Source organism: Gymnodraco acuticeps, unplaced genomic scaffold, assembly GCF_902827175.1.
Source record: "Gymnodraco acuticeps unplaced genomic scaffold, fGymAcu1.1, whole genome shotgun sequence".
Taxonomy (NCBI): Eukaryota; Metazoa; Chordata; class Actinopteri; order Perciformes; family Bathydraconidae; genus Gymnodraco; species Gymnodraco acuticeps.
The window spans coordinates 2,725,217-2,742,500 of NW_022990238.1; the positions used below are offsets into that span (position 1 = coordinate 2,725,217).

General features: G+C 40.8%; 1 protein-coding gene across 2 annotated transcripts in view; it reads right to left on the minus strand.

The window, feature by feature from the left end:
- The window catches only part of LOC117548470 (ras-related protein Rab-26-like), a 53,555-nt gene that overhangs the window by 24,882 nt on the left and 11,389 nt on the right, over positions 1-17,284 (minus strand). The window lies entirely within an intron of this gene.

Here is a 17,284-nt window from a genome sequence, read left to right on the forward strand (position 1 = left end):
AATTAAGTCAAAATTAAGGCAGGGTTTGGTTTAAACATAACTGCTGTGCTGCTGTTATTGCACACCATTTTTTTTATATCATTGCTCTTTACTATACATTATAGTGTTTATTGGGCCAATTTGTCCTGCAGTCCAATTGCACACCTGGCCTATGAAAGGAAGTGATAAATTATCTCGGAGGCGTGAATCTGCCTCCTGCCCTGTGCCCTTCACCTCATTGATCACGCCTGATGCAACAACTGGAGGAGCACTACATATATCTGACCTACACTGTCAGACCAATGATACACTTCAACATCTTGCCCTGTTTAAGGAGGAAATTAGGGATGCAACTAAGGATTCTTTTTAAGGATGGGTATCGTTAAGGTTTTAACGGTACTGCTACTTTTATCGAGACCGCTTATCAATCCGGTCCTTTAACGGTTATTTTGAAGATAAAAAAAAGGTAAATTAACTAAACAAAAATTGTAAATAATGTGAATTTACAGAACTGTAAAATACAAACAAAAAACAAGTATTTACTGCAAAAATACAGTGGTGCAGAGCCAGACCCAGAACAAATCTAAAGGGAGGGCATATGATTTTCATGGGAGGGCACACAACCCTGTCACGTGCTGCGGGCCTGCGGCACAATATCAATATATATATATATATATATATATATCAAACAGCGAGGCCAACAGCATTGCGCAAAGACGCACACTTATCGCAAATACACAAATAAAGGGCAACATAGAAACCACTTTTGAAACATTGTGTGCGTGGCAGCACAAACACTGGTAAATCACGAGCAAGGCACACTGGTTACGGATGGCAGCTTCCTCATCGCTGCACTCGGAGAGAAATAGTAGAGACGGAGACGATGAGCTGCTGTTAGTTCTATTATGGCATTGTGCATGTCGTGAGAGGTGTATGTTGCTGTGTGGGGAATGCTTTCCATTATTTTGGCCAACTCTGCATCTTTGTGCTGCAGCGTATATTCAAACAGCGACAGGAAGAGCCCACTGCCTGAGTCGGACATACTGTGGAGTGAATCGTGGTCACCTCTGAGAGGGAGTTGGTTGACAGCTAAAAAAAGCTACAATATCAACGACAGCTGACACGTAATAACAGTTCCGTGCCAGCTGATCTGCACCAAAGTACTAATTTCCGTATTTGTTTCCTCGCGTATCTGTCTCTCTCTCTGCAAACTCTCACATGAAATATGTTCTTTTGATGCGGCATGTCTTAGCAGTCCTTTATCAGTCTGTAATGCGTGTTTCCAGTCGCAAAAACCTTTGACAGTAAAAGCCGCATCAGATGAAGACATATTGACTTTAAACTGTCTACAGGGGAAACAAAAGGCTGCGTCTGCTTTTAACAAATCTTCAAGCCATGGTCTGTTGTTGTACCATGCAGCGGCAAAAGTGCGCTTCTTTCCTGAAAACAATCTCCCTGATAACGATCCAGTTTCACCTGTTGGGTTTATTAACCCCAAGATCATCTGGGGCTGTTGGTCTTTGAGCGGTTGCTGGCCCAATAGTACCTGTTGATGTGCTGCAAAGTAGCGTCTGTAGCGGAGGCACCGGCACGGAGCAGGAGGAGGAGGAGGATGCTGGCGGGTGTGGTGCAGGGTGTGGCAATGCAGGTGGTGATGGTAGGGGCACAAGGAGCTGTGCCTCGGAGGACAGCGTTGGTGGCGGCCGCTTTGATGAGTCAAGGCTTGGGCTCGGTAACTCAACCCCGGGGTTTGCCGAGGTCAAGCTTGTGACATTAAGGCGTGCTGCTGCAACGGCAGGTGCAGGGTCGCCAGCAGCACCATCGCTATTCATCGCTATTTCATTTTAATAAATCCTTAGACCTTTTGAGCCAATTTCTGAAGTCCATTGTGTAATTCAAACAGAAATGGGAGTCTACAGAATGCACAATAAACAAATCCAGAATAGGCAGCAGAGTGTGACGCTGTGATTGGTCTAAATGTGGACGAATCACAAATCACAACAGACACATGAATTTATTTGACGTAGCCTGCGATTTTTTTTTTTTTTTAGTTACTATCTGACATCACATACATCGTAGCATAAAAGTTCACAGTATATTTATAACAAAATTTTTTTTTTTAAAATTTTTATATATAATAAAAATCGTGTTTATTGGGGGAGGGCAAGAATGTCAAATGGGAGGGCCTGGCCCTCCCTGGCCCTCCCACGGCGCCGGGCATGTACAGAGCAACACAGGTGGGGCAGACCGGTATGCTGCAAAAGGTTTGCTGCCGAATGGTTCTACTGGGAAGATTAAGGTATACATAACATACCTGACATGGAAACGTTACTCAAATGTTTTGGACAAATTGCTCGTGTTACCACCCTTACATGCTAAACTCTTATTGCACTTTTGGCAACGAGCATTGTCCACATCGACAAGGGTCAAGTTTAACCACACCTTTTAGCGTTTAGTTCTCTCTGCCATTTCCGCTGTGTGTGTGTTGCATGCATGTAGCAGCCGCGTGTGTGTGTTGCATGCATGTAGCAGCGTGTGTGTAAACTCCGCCCCCTCACACACAGATGGGAGAGAGATTTTTCGATTGGAAAGATCGAAATCAGACAATTTTTTTGTCTTATTGCATATAAGAAACGGAGTTGGCGAAACTAAAACTGCAATATAATGTTTATGTAGCAATAATACATATGACATTAAATGTCTCCAGTACCGATAAAAAGACCGATAACGTCGGAGCTTAACGGTCCCTAATTATTTTCCTTATCAATTAATTTGCAGATTTTCTCAATTAATCATTTCGGTATAGAACATCAACAACAAGTTAAAATAAGTTCCCTGTGCCTAATGTGGTGTCAATCTCTTGGTATACCCAAACAAAATCTATTTACTAACAAATAAGAAATAAAAGGAGCAACATGTCACCTCTGAGAAACGGTTATCAGAATGATTTGTCTTTTTTGCTTGGAAAAGTAAATGTGTATGCCAATAGTTTGCGGTAGGTCGTAAACCAAAGTTGGATAACGCATTTGAATCAGTAGAGTACCATCCTGAGGGAGATCACAAAGGTCTGTACCAAATCTCATAGCAATCAATGTTATTTATATAATTTTGGCATCTGCTTACTAGGTTAAAGAGATATATTATCCTCCTCATCCTCGGATGCATGTAACAAACTTAATTAAAGTCCATTCAGAAGTTGAACTATGTTACTAAATAACAGATGTTTGTGTTGTGGTGGTGTTGGAGGACAAGGGATCATCAGAGTCAGTGGGATTCATCCTCTGGGAACCATGAATATAACATTGATTGTACAATCATGGGCCAACTCTAGAGTGGCTGAAAATGACTGTACATTTGCCTATGTTTTGTCTTCAATGTCTCTAGAGGACATGATTCTAAAATAAATGACAGTCCTGGACATACAGTGGGGCAAAAAAGTATTTAGTCAGCCACCAATTTTGCAAGTTCTCCCACTTAAAAAGATGAGGCCTGTAATTTTCATCCTAGGTACACTTCAACTATGAGAGACAGAATGGGGGGAAAGAATCCAGGAAATCACATTGTAGGATTTTTAATGAATTAATTGGTCAAATAAGTATTTGGTCACCTACAAACAAACAAGATTTCTGGCTCTCACAGACCTGTAACTTCTTCTTTAAGAGCCTCCTCTGTCCTCCACTCGTTAACTGTATTAATGGCACCTGTTTGAACTCGTTATCAGTATAAAAGACACCTGTCCACAACCTCAAACAGTCACACTCCAAACTCCACTATGGCCAAGACCAAAGAGCTGTCATAGGACACCAGAAACAAAATCGTAGACCTGCACCAGGCTGGGAAGACTGAATCTGCAATAGGTAAGCAGCTTGGTGCGAAGAAATCAACTGTGGGAGCAATTATTAGAAAATGGAAGACATACAAGACCACTGATAATCTCCCTCGATCTGGGGCTCCACGCAAGATCTCACCCCCGTGGGGTCAAAATGATCACAAGAACGGTGAGCAAAAATCCCAGAACCACACGGGGGGACCTAGTCAATGACCTGCAGAGAGCTGGGACCAAAGTAACAAAGGCTACCATCAGTAACACACTACGCCGCCAGGGACTCAAATCCTGCAGTGCCAGATGTGTCCCCCTGCTTAAGCCAGTACATGTCCAGGCCCGTCTGAAGTTTGCTAGAGAGCATTTAGATGATCCAGAAGAGGATTGGGAGAATGTCATATGGTCAGATGAAACCAAAATAGAACTTTTTGGTAAAAACTCAACTAGACGTGTTTGGAGGAGAAAGAACGCTGAGTTGCATCCAAAGAACACCATACCTAACATGGGGGTGGAAACATCATGCTTTGGGGCTGTTTTTATGCAAAGGGACCAGGACGACTGATCCGTGTAAAGGAAAGAAAGAATGGGGCCATGTATCGTGAGATTTTGAGTGACAACCTCCTTCCATCAGCAAGGGCATTGAAGATGAAACGTGGCTGGGTCTTTCAGCATGACAATGATCCCAAACACACCGCCCGGGCAACGAAGGAGTGGCTTCGAAAGAAGCATTTCAAGGTCCTGGAGTGGCCTAGCCAATCTCCAGATCTCAACCCCATAGAAAATCTTTGGAGGGAGTTGAAAGTCTGTGTTGCCCAGCGACAGCCCCAAAACATCACTGCTCTAGAGGAGATCTGCATGGAGGAATGGGCCAAAATACCAGCAACAGTGTGTGAAAACCTTGTGAAGACTTACAGAAAACGTTTGACCTCTGTCATTGCCAACAAAGGGTATATAACAATGTATTGAGATGAACTTTTGCTATTGACCAAATACTTATTTTCCACCATAATTTGCAAATAAATTCTTTAAAAATCAGACAGTGATTTTCTGGATTTTTTTTTCTCATTTTGTCTCATAGTTGAGGTATACCTAAGATGACAATTACAGGCCTCTCATCTTTTTAAGTGGGAGAACTTGCACAATTGGTGGCTGACTAAATACTTTTTTGCCCCACTGTATATCACCACATGAATCCACCACATGCATTTCCTATGTTCATTGAGCTGGCGATGTCTGAAGAAGTTAGGTCATGATGTTTTATTAACCACATTAGGCCTCCCACTATGCATGTGGGGAACACATCACCTGGTGCCACAGCAATGCTCTTCAGCACCCCCCCACCTCCATCCTTCCTAAGTTGTTCCTGCGAGCCGCTGCTGCCCTTTTAATTCATCGATGCCCGAGGAGGAACAGAAGATATTCAACCCCGACAAGTTGCTGCTAATCTCCCAGCCGAGCACTTGGAAAGAGATACAGCCTTAGTTGACGTGTTCGGTTGATTAACTTCCCCGAGAGTCCTAAAGGGGGAATCTCATGCATATTCACAGACAAATCGAGCTGTAGTTCGTATGCCCTGATAGGCATCAGTCTCAAAAGACGGTCTCCCTGTTGTTGTTGTCACCAAAACCAACCTACGATGTGTTCCGAGGCTTCATAAATATTTAGTGACCTCGAAAAAGATGCTCATGATAGCACCGTGAGGATTGGGGGGGGGGGGGGGTAAAGTCTGGCTTGATTGCATTGATAATTATGTTGGATTTGTTAAGTGGAATTACTTTAAATCAACCAGAACAGGATAGAGAGATTTAGTGAGAACAAAGGCTGACTGAGCAGGATAAAAAAAAAAGTATCGGAGCAGTTTGTATGACTAAGCCTACTGTGGTAAAATGAACAGGTAGGCTTAGAGGAATTAAATTATAGTAGATTAAAGACTGTTAATCAAACATCCAGCAACACTGTCTCCACTTCACTTTCAAAACTTTTTCAAGCTTTAACATCTTACAAGCAGACACAGCTCAGCCATGTGTAGTTACAATTTACAAAAACGGGAAACCAGAGAAGCTTGCACCACCTTCTCTTCAATTGTGGACTTAATCCATGACAAACTGGAGTTGAGACCAGGAGGCGGAGTCGCAGTCTTACACGCTTCTCTGCGCTCTCTCCTAGGCAGTCATCCATAGGAATCCCGAACCCAATAAAATACCCAATATCAGCGGTGTGTGTGTCTGCCCAAGGACAAGTTAAGGTAAAACCTAATAGAGGTGTCATACATAATAACCTAATAAAAGTAAATGTAACAACTACTACGGTGCAACAAAACAGGAATATTAAATGTGGTCTCTTAAACACAAGATCTCTAGCATCTAAAGAAATATTGGTAAATGATTTAATATCAGATTATAATATTGATATATGCTGTCTCACTGAAACTTGGTTGAGACATGAAGAATATGTCAGCATAAATGAGGCCACTCCACCAAGCCATATCAATACTCATATTGCCCGAGGCACGGGCCGAGGAGGTGGAGTTGCAGCAATCTTTGACTCAAGTTTACTTATCAATACTAAACCAAAATTAAATTATACCTCCTTTGAAAGTCTCGTTTTTAGTCTTACGCATCCGACCTGGAAAACTTTGCAGCCAATCTTATTTGTTACAGTGTACCGTGCACCAGGTCCTTATTCAGAATTCTTATCTGAATTCTCTGAGTTTTTAATCAACTTTGGTACTTAAAACAGATAAAGTAATTATCGTAGGTGACTTTAATATTCATGTTGACGATGATAAAAATAGCCTTACTGTTGCATTTAACTCTATATTAGATTCTGTTGGTTTTTGTCAGAGTGTAAATAAACCAACCCACTGCTATAATCACACTCTCGACCTTGTTCTGACTTATGGTATTGAAATTGAGCAACTATTAGTCGAACCGCATAATCCTGCTTTATCCGACCATTTCTTAGTAACTTTTGAAGTACTGTTACGAGACTACAAAGCATTAGTCAAAAGCTCCTGCAGCAGAAACCTATCTGTTAGTGCTATAGCCAAATTTAAGGAAGAGATTCCACCAATACTTAACTCGATAGCATGTCTGCATGTAAGGGAGGAAACTTATACAAAATGTACACCACCCCAAATTGATCATGTTGTTGATAGTATAACAGATGCGCTGCGAATAAAATTAGACTCTGTTGCTCCTTTGAAAAAGAAGAAAATAAAACAACATAGATTAGCTCCATGGCATAATGCCGAAACCCGCAAAATAAAGCAAAAGTCGAGACAACTTGAAAGGCTATGGCGTTCCACTAAACTTGAAGAATCTCGTTTAATTTGGCATATTACTCTCAATGAATATAAGAAAGCACTGCGTAAAGTGAGAGCAGACTACTACTCTTCATTAATAGATGAGAATAAGAATAAAGCAAGATTTCTTTTCAGCACTGTAGCCAGGCTGACAGAGAGCCACAGCTCGATTGAGCCTTCTATTCCCATAGCACTCAGTAGTAATGATTTTATGTGCTTTTTTAATGATACAATTGTTACTCTTAGAAACAAAATTAATGACCTCTTGCCTTTGACCAGTATAGTGTTATCAACAGCTCCCGGAAACGTAAGTTCTAATATTACACTAGATAGTAAACTAGAATGCTTTTCAGCCATTAACCTTGAACAATTAAATGCAATGATTCTCTCTTCTAAACCATCAACGTGTATGTTAGACCCAATTCCAACTAAGCTGTTGAAGGAAGTTTTTCCATTAATTAGCACTTATTTATTAAATATTATGAATATGTCTTTATTATCAGGCTATGTTCCACAATCATTCAAAGTAGCAGTGATAAAACCGCTTCTTAAAAAGCACAACCTCGATCCAGAGGTTTTAGCCAATTATAGACCTATTTCCAATCTTCCGTTCCTCTCAAATTCTTGAGAAAGCGGTCGCAAAACAGTTGTGTGATTACTTAAAAAACAATGATTTATTTGAAGATTTTCAGTCTGGCTTTAGAACACATCATAGCACAGAAACAGCTCTGGTTAAAGTCACAAATGACATTCTAATAGCCTCTGACAAGGGATGTGTCTCTATTCTTGTTTTGCTCGATCTCAGTGCTGCATTTGATACTATCGACCATGATATCTTATTGCAAAGACTAGAGCACTTAGTTGGCATACAGGGAACTGCTTTAGACTGGTTTAGGTCCTATCTATCTGAACGCTCTCAGTTTGTACGTGTCAATGATGAATCTTCCACGCAAACCAAAGTTAGCCATGGAGTGCCACAGGGCTCAGTGCTCGGACCTATTTTGTTCACATTATATATGCTTCCGTTAGGCAATATTATAAGGAATCATTCTGTACATTTTCATTGTTATGCGGATGATACTCAACTATATTTATCAATCAAGCCTGATGAAATTAATCATCTAAATAAAATTCAAGACTGCCTTAAGGACTTAAAAACGTGGATGACCTTAAACTTTTTGATGTTAAACACGACCAAAACTGAAGTTATTGTACTTGGCCCGAAGAATCTACGAAACAAATTATCTAAAGATATACTAACTATGGATGGCATTAATTTGGCCTCCAGTGAGACTGTAAGGAATCTTGGTGTTATATTTGATCAGGATTTATCCTTTAACGCCCACATAAAATCAATTTCAAGGACCGCCTACTTCCATCTACGTAACATTGCAAAAATCAGGCATATCTTGCCTCAAAACGATGCAGAGAAACTAGTCCATGCATTTGTTACTTCAAGGCTGGATTATTGTAACTCTTTATTATCAGGGTGTACCAAGAAGTCAGTCAAGTCGCTTCAGCTGATTCAAAATGCTGCAGCTCGTGTACTAACCAGAGTTAGGAAAAGGGACCACATTACTCCTGTTCTGGCTGCCTTACACTGGCTCCCTATAGAACACAGGATATAATTTAAAATTCTTCTTCTCGCCTACAAAGCCCTTAATGGGCAGGCGCCATCTTACCTTAAATAACTCATTTTACCCTACTGTCCTACTAGGGCATTGCGTTCCAAGAATGCAGGGTTGTTGGTTGTTCCTAGAGTCTCTAAAAGTACAATGGGAGCCAGAGCCTTTTCTTATCAAGCTCCACATTTGTGGAATCAGCTTCCAGTTTGTGTTCGGGCGGCAGACACCCTATCCGTTTTTAAGAGTGCGCTTAAGACCTTCCTTTTTGATAAAGCTTATAGTTAGGGCTGATTAGATTCAGCCCCTAGTTTTGCTGATATAGGCTTAGTTTGTCGGGGGACATCTTACTTCTTCCTTCTCTCTGTCTATACCTGTGTACTCTCATGTTCCGATTAACCTAGCTTCCCCAAATTTCTTTCTTTTTGGTGTCTATATACGCCGGGATCCGGAGTCATGGATGATCCTGCGCTCCTCTGTCCTGGATCGCGAGCCCTGGATCTTGAGTCGTGGCTGTGGTCCTGGATCATAGGTCCTGGATGGATATCCTCGTGGATTCATCTTCCTATTATACACACATGAATTTCCAAACATTTGGACTACCTATGTTGCAAATGTATTATCTTTTCAATTTACACACGGCATCTATTGCACGTCTGTCCGTCCTGGGAGAGGGATCCCTCCTCTGTTGCTCTCCCTGAGGTTTCTCCCATTTTTCCCTTTAAACTGTGGGTTTTCTTCGGAAGTTTTTCCTTGTACGATGTGAGGGTCTAAGGACAGAGGGTGTCGTATTGTCACTGATATTTTGTACAAACTGTAAAGTCCACTGAGACAAATGTAACATTTGTGATATTGGGCTATATAAATAAACATTGATTGATTGAATTGTATTTCCTCCAAACATAACAAATGTTTCACTGGATGTGAACCGGTTAATCTTTCCACTCCAAAAGATACATGAGTGAAAAGGCAGTAAGTACAGAATTACTGTAACAGCACTTCACAGGTATAATAAATCACAAATGCACAAGGCCTGCAAAGTGTGAGCCAATAAAACATTAATAGAAGCAGCTTGAGGCAAAGAACGGGCGCATGATGGCCACAAAAAGATTGCATAAGAGACAAATATACTGTACCGATTAAAAATAATGAGAGAATCTACAGTTTATAAGCAGCTGTTCCTCGATATCTCTTATTTTTTCTCTGAGAGCACAATGGTGCATAAGGCAGCCGGGCCACAACACTCACACGTCAGAAATCAAAGTAATGGGGGAAATAAGTCAAGAAGTGAGTTACATCTCTGCATTCAACCCAACTCCCAGCTGTCCAGGTTTCTAAGTCATGCTGACAGACAAACACATACAACAACATCTTCACCCTCCCTGCCTACAGACCAGAGTTTTATTAGCCCGTTTTGATGGTTATCACAGAAGAGTGCATTAATTTCTGTCATTTGATATAACAATATTAATGCAGTATTTCATTTGACCTGTTGTACATTTTATTTTTTAGATAAAAGTACCAAGATAGTACCGCTCAATCCTATTTTACACCACATACAAAGCATCTCCAATCCTCTTCATCCCTTCTCATTCCCTTCTCTCCACCTTCCTTTTTATAGCACGCTTTTTAGCAATTTTGGAGCACGTCTATCCTGCCATTAGAGATGGGCTTTGCTTTAGTAATTTTCAGCCCATAATCAGTAAACCAGTGCTAGTTATACATCCTGTAATAACATCGATACAGAATGGTCTAAAAATTGCCTCCTCTTCTCAATATCATGAATACATTGTCATCAGCATTTTAAAACCACAAGACACTCTTTTACAAGTACTTTCATTAAAATGCACTGAGTATTCTCCTGGAGACAGAAGCCCCGGCCACACGAGGACGATAACGATCGTATCTGCTACAGTTCACTATCAGATAGACGGTTCGGCCACACGAGGCTGACATGGAAACGGAGATAACGATAACAGGTCCCTATGTGGGTAGATCTGCAAATGAAGCGCTCTGGGGGGGCAAACGGCTCTGTTTACGCCTATACGATCATTTCCTGATAACGATGAAGCAATAGCACCGCCTCTCCTGCTCAGAGATCAGCTGCTGGGCTGTCAGAAGAGGGGGAGGAAAAGAGGCTCAGTTTTTTATTATATAGAGTCGTTATTCATTTGTTTTAAAGCTCAATAAATAACAAAAAAGACTTTTGACCGGCACTTTTCTAATTTTGTCCGGAAGATTTAGACTTTAACGGACATCTTGACCGGCGAAAAACAAATCTAACTGAAACTCTGCCGCACGGTCCCCTCGTCCCTTGGAAGAGGCGGAGAGGTGGGTGTTAGTCATCTGCTGGTGGACTACCGGAGAGATTTACAACAGGAGCACACGCTTGCCTCGGGGAGGGAGAAAAAGAGCCAGAGCGTCCACAGCGGAGAATAAACAGAAGGGCAACCATGGCAACCATGCGCGGGAAGTCTTCTTTGCTACTTTTGTGGCAGGACTACAGCGCCACTTCAGGCCTGGCATATGTACTACAGCGTCTCGTGTGAACGGACACGTTTCTGGTGCCTATTGCGTGTGGACGGAAGACTTTTTTGATAACGATTGCGGTGCGTTTGCGTTATCGTCCTTGTGTGGTTATAAATCACATTAAAAGGGGACCCATCATGCAAAATGCACTTGTGTACGTCTTTTATACATGAATATGTGTCCCCGGTGTGTCAGGGAACTCACCAAGTGTCAGAAAACACAACCCTCTCTTTTCCTCCATACCCAAATCTCTACAAACGGGGCTGCAACGGATCTGATACAGATTTGAAAATTCTCTGACGTCAGAAACGAGGAGCTCCGCCTATATGGGCAACTCTCCACCTATCAGGAGGAGACAGCCACGGCCATTGCCTGGCAAATGTACTACGCTGTAGTACATTTGCCAGGCCTGTAGGTGCCAGGCCTGTAGGCCTGCTTCACAAAAGCAGCGAAGAAGACTTCTCAGATTCAGCCCTTGCAAAAACAGGGCTAAAAAAGAGCAAATAGAGCGAAATGAGGCATGGCTAAAATGCATGATCTGTTTGGTATTTCGAAGAAAAAAACATCGCAGACATGTTTTATATAGGTGTGGCCCTACAATATATTATTCAAATATAGCATGATAGGTCCACTTTAAACAAGACCCATACATATTGCAACCTACATGTATAGACCTTATGGGATTAATTCATGTGTTACACTTCAGGAGCTCAGATCATGGGGTAGGAAAATGACCAGGATAAGAAGAAATGTTTTGTGTTCATCTGTCTGCTCTCACAAAACACTTTCCAGATTTTTACTCCAACGAGCATAAAGCATTTAAAATTTGACACTGTCCTTTTTTACATCCCTCCATGTTTCAGATTAAAGCTGCTCCTTGGAAAAGCCGATGGTTTGGATTTCATTGTTTTACTCTAACCTGTAGAAACACTTGGTGTGATCAAAACTCAGTCTTTTTGTGTTGCTGTATTATCGATTTTTTACAAGACTGCCATGAGGAGGTCCTAACAAGAGAATCCATCCCTGAATAGACTTCACTTTAGTGCCTCTACATTGACATTTCAACCAGATAACAGAGTTTGTTGGTAAGTTGTGATGACCGCACCGACTGTTAATGTGGAGTTTTTGATCACTAGTAATGCTACAGTGTTCATCTAGTAACAGTAGTTAATCTCTGATGTTGTGCAACCTTTGATGGATGAAGGAATTTGAATGTGCATTATACTGTATGTGTACATTGTTTTTTTATGTTCGCTTTATAAATAGTTTGCATGTTTATTAAAATCTATAAATTATATTTGTTCTACTTTATTATTATTAACTTTTATTAATTTGGTTTACCATTTAGTTATCACCATGTGTACTTGCATTTTTTTGTGAGAAGCCTAATCACGTTAAAATAAATGAAATTCAAAACAGCAAATTATAAAATGGCATTCATTTTCTGCTATTAAGCTTGAAATGAGCCTTAAATATCTTTACTGGATGAAAAAAGTGTCAAAATCTATAGTATGTCCTCGTAAAAATTATATTTTTATGTTCTGGCATCTTTGTTGAACAACATCCATCTCATCTTCCTTAATGTTTCTTCAACATTTCTGTCTTTCACTCCAGCGATGCTCTCATATTAAAACAAGTATCTTCACATCTCTTTCATGCCCTGGTTAAATATTCACGGTGCTCCTCAGGGCTCGTTCTCTGCGTCTCAGTGACATTAGGGCAGCAGGTGGCAAAGCTGCTTTTCTTTCATTACAAAGATCTCTTAAGGCAGAAATAAACCCATACCCAATACACATACTCACAAGGTAACACATGCACTCCATTGAACACAGTCAAGTTAAGCGGAATACACTTGTATTGAGGTGTGAGGCTCGTTACACACCAAAGTAGAAAGAACATCACAGCAAATCATAGAATGAGAAATAAAAACAATTACTGACGTTGCAAAAATAAAAAAATGTAAGTTACATGTACTCACAATCACTGCCTGTTTGTGCAACTGTGCCTCTGGCTCTTACTGTAGCTCCAATTTCATCCTAATTTAATTCATTTTTCATACAGTTAAAAAAACCATTACTGCCACTTGACGGCATGATGAAGCTTGGCACTGTAATTTCACCCACTCAGAGGAGGTAGGCGTGCAGACAGGCTGGCAGGTGGGTGAAAGTGGATAATGGAGAAATCAGTCAGCCATCAACTATAAATACAAAATGTATAAGGCTGGAAACAAGTGAAAGACAGATGCATAAATACAGCCGTGTGTGGCAGACTGTCAAAGATATGCACAATGACAGGAAGTATCACAGAGGAGCAGAAGCCTTCAGAAGAAGATGTAATCGAGTCAAAGCTTGATTTTTATGATGGTCCGCTATCGTCCTCTCACATGCCAGCGCTGCGGTGTTATTTCCCATCTATTAATATATTTTTTCCATCTATTATCTAGTGCTTGCTCTTTAAAATGTGCATTACAGACACACATGATGGTATCGGAAACTTTTCTCTGTCATAACATTCAAAGGCTCATTATCCAGAGGTTTATAATGGTGAGATACAGATTACTTATGGTATCAAAGCTCATTAAAGCCCCAAAATCTACAGAAGGACTACAAGCTCAATATTTAAAAAAGGCAAACACAGACACCTTAAGTCTCACCTCCTCCATGTCCTCAGGATCAGAAACGCTGATGTAAATTGACACATTATTGGACCAGCCTTTGGTCAATAGTAGTAGGGAGACTCAAACACAGAACTCCATTAGCATCCTTCAGTTTGTCAAGACATCGACCTTTCTGCTTCCCTCATTAGTTCAATTCTATTTTGACTCTGCTCATCTACAACATCAATAAAAAAAAGATGATCAACTTAAAATTTGGAACAAAACTAAAAACACTGGGTGATTAAAATCAAATGTTAGCAAAGGGCATGTAGTTCTCCAAATGGAGTCCCAGCTATGACTAGCCTTCACTTGTTGCATGAGTCACTCTCAAAAACATGACGTCTGAAGACTTTCAGCCACTTGAAAATTAACATCACACGTCAGCTAGGGTGCAAAAAGCAAACTACAGAGGGTTTTGTTTTTTTAAATGTCACAAACACATTGAATCTTTTCAATTTGTCCTAAATAAATCTATTTTCAGAGTGCCATCACTAAGGATGGACAGCCTTGAGTCAATGTTGCAAGCACAAGATTGCTCACTCAGCCTGCCTTAAGTGCGTGCTTGTATTCATGTGACGCGTGTGCGTTTGGTTTGAGTCAGTTTTGTTCAGTTAAACACTAGGACTGTAACTACCAAACATTTGTATTCATAATTTAAATGACAATAATTTTCTCAGTCAAAAATGCCCAGGACCTTTTATCCTACAACACATGCTGACGTCATCAAAATGTAATGTTTATTTTGTCTAAAGACCCAAAGATTTTCCATTTACCAGTGGTCGAAAGAGTGCTTTCTAAAAGTGCTTTTTGGGCAGAATGGCCACAGTCTGTTTTATTATAATATTGGATTTGATACTGTTGAATGGTTTCATTTGTTACAATCAAAATATAATGTTGTTCTTATCAAGTTTAAATCTGTAGCTAATAACTATAGAGTATGACAGTAAAATGTGGTGGTGTATAGAACAATATTTCATCCTAAAATGTATTAGAGTTTGAAAATTGTCACATTTTAGAACCTGCAACCATACATCGCAGCATTATAAGTTAAAATATAAATGAATAATCTTTAAAAAAAAAAAAATAGTTACAGCTCTAATCCACCCAAACACACTTTGGTCAACGGTGCCAACTTATTCATCAGTCCGTTCCTCCTTTGAAGCTTATATTTCAAGTATTTTTCTCACCGTGGGGCAAATAACCCCAGAGCTTTACAGAGAAGCTTCCTGCATCCTAAAACATGGGGGCATCAGACGGTGCCAGATTTCACGACCAATATTTGCCGACAGTGATGTAAAAGAGGCAACTAACAGTGTCTGTCTGCGGGCAGAGGAGAGAGCCAGATGCATAACAAGAGCCGCCTGCCTGGATCTCCCCGGCTTCATTAACAGTTCCACATCTGTTGAGCATTGTCATCGTGTGAGTTTGCATATTGTGTGCGCAAACACGTGTGTATCATTGACAGCCACTGCATGTGCTACTGGATGTGTTACTAAATGGAATTGAACGGAAATGACACCAGCATCTCACTGATTTCACACGAGTGAGACAGACAGCTTTTCAACATCATTTATTGTTGGAGAGATTAAAATGTAACATACTTTCAAGTTTAAAGTCTTCACATCGCACACACACTATTTGCAGCAGATGTATTCTTTTACAAATCTTTCAGTTTTTTTCCCCTTCCCATCATATCTTTAGAAAGGTAAAAAAAAAAGAAGCAGATAATGTCTCTTATTCCAGCTCAGCGGAACCTTCTAAGCTGTTATCAATGCTATTGACCACACATGGGCTCAGTCTTTCAGCGTAACCATGAAACACTGTTCACCAGAGGTTAACATTAAAAAACAAAAAAACATCTCGTGAGTAATGTGCAGTACCGGAGTCCAACAGAGAGGCAGCAGCTGTGGGACAGTAGCCTGCGTACTGCGTAGCCTTCCCTGCCCTGAAGAAGAAGTGATCCTTCGTTCGCGTGAAGAGTCTGGGGCCGTTTCTCAATCTCGAGGAAACTGGCTTCCAAGCCAATATTTCAAGGATGCTACGTCATCGAGTGCCGCCGAAGGACTGTTCCAATCTCCAGCATACTTGGAATTCCACCGAGGCCGCTTCCTTGGTTTGGGGGTAATTTCGAGGCTACACATGGGTAGACTTCGCGTCCTTAAAATCCCCACAATGCTTTGTGCACGGACCAATTTCCCCAAATCTGTGGCGGAAAATGTAAGGCAGGGCCTCTCATATGACCAGGGTCGGCTCTAGAACAAATCGAATGGGGGGGCAATCATTTACCAAGGGGGGGCACACACTGCCGTCAACAACCAACACACAAACACCAACGCAACTTCAATTTAAAAAAAACATGCTGTAAAGTCTATTGTCTTTCACACACATTGCAGGGTGTAGTGCTATTGTATAGCGCACCTATGACTTGTGCATACATGCACGGTTGTGGCTGGCACGACCACCAAAACAGAAACATATAAGGACAGAGGGTGTCGTTTTCTCATACTGATATTCTGCACAAACTGTGCTGTTGTATTTGCTGTAAAGTGTCTTTACTGTAGGTTATTTTTTATTATATGTACAGCACTTTGGCTCGACCAAAAATCGTTGAAAAATGTGCTATATAAATAAAACTTGATTTGATTTGATATGGACATAGGCCACCATATAAAAAGTGTGCAAATGTATTTAGTATCCTATCCATGTGAACATGTTTTAGGTGGGGGTGGACCTAACCTCCTCTAGGAGGGTCTGGGGGCATGCTCCCCCGGGAATATTATTTTTAAAATATTGAAGTTAAATGCATCAATCTGGTGCACTTTGAGAGCAAAATGAAGAGATCTATGGATAGCCTACACCTCTCATCCATATGAAACAGAACTGTACACAGATTTAATTTTTCTTTATGGATATTTTACTAATCATTCCCCTTTTAAACTGTATTCTTGTGTTACTGTCCGATAGTATTTCATACCCGTTTTTCATTTATTCTCTCTTTAATAACTATAATGATCATATAAAGGTATTCCTCGAAAATACTTACATAAATGGTGACCAACCGTTTGAGACCCCACTGAGATAACTTACACTAAAGTGAACTATCTAAACACTGAGAGAGTCCTTACCTCACTGAGCTGACGTTATAAGATCCTCACAGTCTGACAGGAGAGGACTCTCCTCCACCTTGGTGTAGAAACAGCCCTTTATATCCGTTAGCATAGCTAGCTAACCAGATGCTAACAACATTCCACGTTACCGCTCGCGCACTCACAAAATGCGCTCGTGCCACACACAGAGCCGAGCTTGAATGAAACACAGAGACCCATGTACTTGTACTGTATATCATATTATTTTCGATGGCTTTACTGTAT